This window comes from Phalacrocorax aristotelis, chromosome 1, assembly GCF_949628215.1.
Source record: "Phalacrocorax aristotelis chromosome 1, bGulAri2.1, whole genome shotgun sequence".
NCBI lineage: Eukaryota > Metazoa > Chordata > Aves > Suliformes > Phalacrocoracidae > Phalacrocorax > Phalacrocorax aristotelis.
This window is the reverse complement of record NC_134276.1, coordinates 169,247,968-169,255,540: the sequence shown is the minus strand read 5'-3', so window position 1 is coordinate 169,255,540 and position 7,573 is coordinate 169,247,968. Positions and strand designations below refer to the sequence as shown.

At 42.4% G+C, this 7,573-nt stretch overlaps 1 long non-coding RNA gene across 2 annotated transcripts; it reads right to left on the bottom strand.

The window, feature by feature from the left end:
* Nucleotides 1-3,219: 3,219 nt before the first annotated feature.
* Nucleotides 3,220-6,261, bottom strand: LOC142061192 (uncharacterized). 2 transcript variants are annotated; one of them, XR_012662122.1, is made up of 3 exons: nt 6,202-6,261; nt 5,828-5,941; nt 3,220-5,565 (listed from the first exon to the last, which is right to left on the bottom strand). It is a non-coding gene; the product is annotated as an uncharacterized LOC142061192 (long non-coding RNA). The 2 variants fall into 2 exon arrangements; XR_012662144.1 differs by having other exon boundaries at nt 3,220-5,341.
* Nucleotides 6,262-7,573: the final 1,312 nt, after the last annotated feature.

Sequence of the window (7,573 nt, the reverse complement as noted above, 5' to 3'; positions counted from 1 at the left end):
GTTCTCCTTCTTTCTCTCTCATTTTTTTTCAGGTGCTTTGTTTACTCTTGAGGAAGGATTTGTGTGACTGTGAAGATGATTGAAACACCATTTTCTCAGTCTTTCCCTGGATCGCTTCTTCGTGCTGTGTGCTATCCTTTCTTCCTGTGACTCTTCCCTTTGTGACAAAAAGCACTTCTAATTGCATAGATTAGCTTCAAATCCAGGATCAAAGGTTTAGCATTTCGATTTTCTGCTCTTCAGGCATTTTATTTTCTTTCTCTCATTATGGGAAATTTGCAAAAAACACTTATTACAGAATTGAATTGATTTTCCTCTGTAAGCTGAGGAAAAACGCTAACTGGGGAAGGGTGATATTCTTAGCTGAACTTATCTGGTGTTTTGGGAGGTTGATATATTGCTTTGTGTCACTGAAAATGCAGAGTGATGGTATTCAAGAGTGGTTGCAGAACACCTACTGCTGGAAGCCACACTGCTGAGCAAGGAAAAGCTGCCACTGTGTCACCGTCACCATTCATGAGAGTGATAAAACTGAACCAGCTCTAGGCACATAGTCTGCTTATACACCATTTGCTAGGTTAAATGAAAAGATACATTGTGTTCCTTGTCTATCAAAAATTTGTACATGCATTCAGAGTGGACAGCTGGCATTTTGAAAAGCTGTTCTGGGCTTTCCAGAAAAAAAAAAACAAACTTATACTTCAATTGGCAAGAGAGACCTCCATTTCAAACATCAACAAAAGACAGTGCTTGCCAGAGTGCCTTGTTCCTGAGGGCAGCAAGGACTTGGAGTTCCCTGTGCATTTCTCAATCAAGTTCAGCCCTGCTTTCTCAGCTGTTATCAGATTCAAAGAAAAAAAAAAAACAAAAAGGGGGGGAGGGGAGGCAAGGGGACAGATTTTAATATTTTAAACCTGGCTTTACTTATCTTTTGCCTTTGAAAAATATTTTGCCTTTGATTTAGTTTTGGCAGTCAAATTTTGCAAAACTGCTTGCATACAATTTGAACAGCTGTTTAACACTGTACCTTGACATGCTGGGTTAAAACAATCCCAGGTGTAATACTCCTGGAATAAACAGAGTTACAGTGAAAGTCAACCTATGAAGTGAAAACTGTGTACGTGAAAGCAGATATTACTAATGCTGTGCTTAAAACTTTCAGCCAAAGAATTTAAACTTAATAACATGGGGGTGGTGAAGATGAAGCGAGATAAAAGCATAGCTTTCCACAGCACTGTGCTGGAGTCATTTTTCTTATGTGCAACCACTAAGAGCTTTCATTTCCCTTAGCAGCAGCCAATCAAAAAGTGCAAAAATGGCAGATGACTAAAGGATCCTTAACAACAAGTAGCATACCATTTGCCAGTGTCTGCATTAGCTAATTAAAATAGAAGCCGAACGAATCAGAAGCAGACCCATTACATGGTTTGCTTTTATGTAAATTGTATTTATTTGTGTTCAAGCTTACAGATAAACAGTTCATGATTCAAGAAACTGCCTGTATGTACAGTCTGTTCATGTGATATTTTGTTTCTCGAAAGCCTCTCAAGATTTAAAAAATTTTACCCTTCCTATAGCTACATTTTAGCATCAAAGACAATGGGAGTGCAGAATTATGGTTTACTCACCCACACGCTGAAGAAAATTGTATGTCATTCCTGCATCCTGATTGGCTGATGATTGCAAGGGATGGATATATTTCTTTCTCCTTTATTTCTTTTTCTTGCATTTAGGAAACTTGAATGCCCTCTTCCCTTGGTTTTCCTGCTTGTCCATCTACATCCTGTAATGGGAATTTTTACCAAAGGTGCTTGGTCACACTCCCAGACTGCAGGAATGAGCTTTTGCTATTACTTCTGTCATCGCACAGATTTAAAAATACAAACATCTTTTCCTATTTTTGCTTTTTGAGGCAGTGAGAAAAAAAAGAGCATGGAACAAACACATGGCATTAAAGTAATAAAGTACCAACTGAATTTCTTCTATTTTTCAAGCTAATTATTTGTTCCACTTTGGTCACACACAGCTAAGAAGCATTTAAAGTGATGCAAATTAGAAGAGGGTTAATATACAAACTATAGCTTCATCTGCTACTCTTCAAGCAGGGAATCACTCTTCCATCTCAACTACTGCTTTCAAGTTCTATAGCTTAGTGTAACCATTTTAATTGTTTTTTTCTGCAAGGCATGAAGATAGACCATGCATGGATCAATACATGAGTGAATCAGCTTCTGGTCTAGCTTACTGATGTAGTCATCATTTATATCCTTGCATAATTTACAGAAATTGAAATAGTAGCTGGGCTTTGCATTCAGCTTAATGTGGCTTGTTTACAAAGTCCAATAGGGTTTCATGTTCCAGAAAAGCTAATTCTGTAGGGATTGCTCAAGCAGGATGAAAGCGTCTAAGGCTTTGTGCTAAAATAGATGCAGTTAAGTACCTAGGTGTCCCAGCACTTTAAGCCAAAGCTTGGTAAAATCACAAGCCTCTTGTCTTTGCCACATATGGTCTCTCTTAATTCAAAGGGAGATTTGGCTCCCTAGACAAAATGTGTTTGGGCCCCAAATTCAGTAAGCTGAAATATCGGCCACAGACTATCAGAAAAAGTCAGATTCATCTCAGTGAACTGTAGTTGCTTAAAAATTAGGCGGGTATTCTAAGTTACTTGTCCAGGTTCCTGCACTGCACTGAGGTACCTCCCACACCCAGCTGTTCCCTAGCCCCTGGAGTTGTCCCTCATATGGCCAGAGTTCAGCTTCTGTGACCACCACTTCCTAACTGGCTGACTCTTGTATCTTAGCCTCAACTGTCCTCTGTCACTAACCTTAAAGAGAATGAGATTTGAGGCCACAAAAAACAAGTCACAGTAACTATTTCCAACATTTTTTGAAAACTCCCCTTATTATCAGCATGTTCCCTTCTGCATTCTCTATCCTTTCTTGTCATCTATCACAGGGATAAGGACTAATGGGAACACAATGCCTGCCAGGTTCCCTCAGAGGTCTTCTCCTTGGGGAATGGTGTTCTTCCTCCATTCTCTCCCCTTCCTCACAAACACACCCTGCCTTTCCCCCAGGCATCAGTGGAAACGGGGCCCTTACAACCTATCTGCCTCCACAGTCTCCCTCTTATTTTGGATTTCATTGGCCTTTGGTAGGGCAACTCTGTTTCTGTCATCTCTCTTGATTGCATTCTCCCGGGGATATATCTTTTATAGTCTGAATTTTAAAAGATTCCAGAGAAGAATTTGTGTCTCTCAAAAGTCCAGTGTCTGTCTGAAGCACTCAGATTTAGCAGTTACAATTACAAAACTGTGGAAGCCTATATGTGAGGAAAGATTTTTTTGGATTTGAAGGATATTTTCACTTTGGTTGTAACTGTCAAAGGGGATTTCACAGCTATCCACATTACATCTCACCCCTGCAGCTGACATCAGAGCAACCTTTGCTGCTTGAGTAAAAGGAGACTCAGGGAGATACATTATTCAATTTTGTACAGAGAAGGAACAAAAAAATGTATTGTCAGAACCAGTCTAGAGCTTTACATTGAATAACATCTGTATTTAAAGAGAAACATGAGGTCGTGGTCTTAATGAGTTATTGTTATTTCCTAAAGGCGCAGATGAAGTGTTTTGTTCTGTGAAAGTCAGAAATCTCAAAACAGCCATGTCCCATTAACATGGCACATCAAACACCACAGGCTGATTTTTAGTTCAACTGAAGGCTGAGGATTTACACCACTGACAACAGCCATGCATCTGGTCACATACAGTCAGGAAATGAATAACTGCTTGAACTGAGGAGAGCGAGGGTGCAATAAAAACATATCCTGCAAAGGGATCTGAGAGGGGAAATGGGAGGAGAGCTCAGCTCACATGAGAAGAACAAAGCCTGTCTCACGCCAGATCCCACTCCTCTGCAAAACACAGCACAGGAAAAAGCCCAAGCCTCAAAACATTACCAGGGAGATATTTCCAGGCCTGTAACTCAGCCTGCACATCAGTTTGTACCCAGGGTGCCAAGCGGGCACTGAGAGATCCTCCTTGTGCCGAGCAGCTTGGCTTCTGAGCAGAGCCCAGTCCCCGGCTGCAGGATGCTGATGAATAAATTTGGCTTGTCAGTCGCACAAATGCCTATTAAGAAGTCGAGACTGCTTGCTCTATGTCTGCCTATGAATTAAGAAACTACACATTTTATTTGGCTAGGCCAGGTACAGTTTTGGTATTCGTTTCTGAAACCACAGATGGATTTTGGAAGCAGTTAAACAAGCTGACCCAGAATGGCTGGGAGAGACTGCAAGAGTGTGTGCTCTTTTGATATTTCTGATATTCCCAAAGTGAAACAAACACAGAAAAAAGAGCTGTGAGTCTTTTTTAACACATTATAATGCATTAAGAAGGAGCATAAATTCTGTTTTGTTTTGTTTTGCTTTGTCTTAGTACACTGACCTTAATGATTTCAGTCTTGCCCACCTCAGGCAGGAAAAAACTCCGGTGACCTGTCTGGGAAGCGTGTTTCCAGACAGGAAGTAGAACCAGTGAGTCCCTAAGTGGATTAAACAGAAAATGTACCCACCCTTGCTTAAAAATTAAACAGCTTTGCATGGTGACACTTCGGTGACTTGGGCTGTTTCAGTGATAGAGTACATCTAGTGATACCATGAGCATGCCCCTCCTGTTTGCAGAGATATGTTTGTGTTTTGCAGACATACGCCTTATTAATATGTTTGGCCACCTGCTGTCTTGCTTTATCTGATTAATATTTTATTGATTTTTCATGTAATCAGTGTATCCATTCACATAGTAATTAAAATCAGAAGTATCTTGTGGTGTGGATCTCTGCACCGAGTTGTGACACCTGGCCTAGATGGTGTATGTGAACATCTTTTATTCATAGATTTTGTGACCAAGAACTAGAATTCTTTTAAAGTAATTAGGCATAACAAATAAGTACTAAATCAGATGACAAACAAACACAATAAAACATAAAATGGATTATTTCTTCTCTCACATTGCTGACAAATGAAAAGAAACCAGTGTGTTTGGCAGGGTGTTACACTTCCTCTTCTGTATGCGTGTGTGAAACGAAAGGTACATTTTGTATTAACGTAGGTATACTACATCTAAAAATAAATACATTGTGATCTCGCCTTCACCCAGGAGTAAATGAGAGCAAAGCTGAACTTGCATCTTCAGAGGAGTGTAGACAGATCTCTGAAGGCATGCAGACAGAAGAGTTGCTTGGGCCACTTGGGCTAATGGTGCTATTTGCAGAGTCAGTTCAAAGTGCTCTGAAGTCAATAACCACCTAATTGGCCTTGATGGGCTTCAGATCTTTGGTTTCTGTAACAAAAGTAAGAATCTGTTCAAATTTACCTAGGAATTTCAGTTTGCACTTACATTTCAGTACAGCAAATGGTGTAGTGTATACTTTCTTGTCAGTTATCAAAAATTCTTTTTGTTGACAGATGAGGTGGGATTGTTCCTCAGATGCAGGTGGGGTGTATACTTGCATGCTTTTTTTTGAGAAATCAGATGTCAGAGTAGAATTAGGTGCTTGAAGGCTCCTGACAATAAAAGACAAAGGGAGGTAAGACACACTGCACACTGCAGCAAAAACAGACAATGCATATTGAAAGAAGGTTTTATTGTAACTGTACAAGAAGTCCTTGAAATAACTTTCAAGAGGCTCAGCCTCACAACTAGACTAATGGCTCACTCTGTTCTAGCTTTCTTTAGGGTCCTGGATAACTATGTTGAATGCACACTCACTTTTTAAATTTGGATTTGGCTTCTCTTGGTTGTGGCCACACCTGTTGGTGAACTTACCTGCTGATCCTTCCTGCCTTCCCAAGGGAAGCGTTATCTCCAGCTGGCTGGCAGAAGGGGAGAGAAACTGCCAACCACCGCCAGGACAGGGTGTTTCTCAGCTTGGAGCTTTGTCTGCAAGAGATGGGAAGAGCCCATCTGACTCGTAAAAGGCAATGCCAAGGAGAGGAGCAGCACTGGGACAGAGACCTTCCCTTCCCCCTGCTCAGGATCATGCTGCAACAGGGAGCCTCTCCACAACAACCCCTGTCTTCCCTGGGTTTAGCAGGGGCCACCCAGCCACCCCTGGGCAGCACACAGGAGCACTCCTGGGCCAGCTTGTGCTCCAACCTCCCGCAGCCCAAATGGTGGTGGGAGCCCTACAAGATACCCACAGCCACAGGTCTGGCATGCAGGAAGGAGCAGCCTCACAAACCACCACCCTGCTGTGGGCAATGGTGCCTACAGCACTCCCCGCCCTCTGTGCAAAGTGCAGCAGATGGTGGTTATCTGATCTAGCCTCATTGACCTTGCACTGATGCAATATGGAGCAGCCACATGGCCGGGCCACTGGAAAAGAAGCTTAAAATCTGCTCTCAACTGTTTCCCAGAGGGTTTTTACTTCCTCCCAGCTGACAGGCACGACTGACTGTACAAACACTCCTTGCCCCTTTGAGGACAAAGTCAAACAAACAAACCTTCAGCAGCAATTTAAGTTTGTGTGACTTTGCTCTCAGACACATTAAGAGTGATTATATGGCAGGTAACTGCCTCTTAGCTGGGAGATGGTAACAAAGAGCTGGGAGTTCAAAGACTAGCCAGAGTCACCTATTCAGTTATGATAATAGCCAGGGTACAAATGATAACAGACTGTGAAACAGAATTGCCATTAGACTTAACAACAGATGGATAATTGTTCCCAAATCCTTTCAATACTGAAAAGTACACCCCAATGATTTTAGCCCCATGCAAATTAATCAGGCTTGGGCTTTTGCAGGCAGGCAGTCTCAGGTATGGATTCAGACAGAAGAGCAGCAAAACAGGGACCTCCCTGAGCAACATCTCTACAGAGTAGCAGCATCACCCATCTGGTACCCACCCCCCAGCAAGCCCTCTGCCCGTGTGAATGCTGAGCCCTGGCTGGAGAATCACAAGGAAAGGAGAGGTGGGCTAGAGACGAAAAGGGATCACAAAACCTCAAAGTGGGAAAGAAGCAGAAGAGAGAAAGGAAGATGAGTGGGAAGTGGAAAAAAAGTTGTCCAGAAGAAGAAATAATGGTGCTTGTCAGAGGGTGGACACCTCCCTCCTGCCAGCCTGTTCCTGCCAGGAGGCAGGAGTACTTCAGGGAGGAACGGGGTGACTCAGAGCGCTGCATCCTGCCCCAGTCAGGGCCCAAGGAAGGGCTGTGCCGCACCGTGATGGACGATGGACTGTACAGCAGGAGGTGTTGGCACCTGGATGAGACATGAAGCCAAGGCCCTGTTTACTATGTCTGCTCATCAAAACCCTTATCATTTTTACTTCAGAAAAGCAGGATGTAGTACCTAGTTTCCTGCCCATATTTCAACCAGGTCAATAATTTATTTTTCCCCTTCAGTGTAAACAGTGTTTTTCTCTGTGGTGGCATTCAGTGCTGCTGAGTGCCCTTAGATGTTGTACTGTGGTCCTCCCTGACAGAAGTCATGGTTGAGGAAAATCATTTTAGCAAAACCAACAATTTTTTCAATAATATTTTAATTGAAAATGCTTATCCACCCGTATATCTAC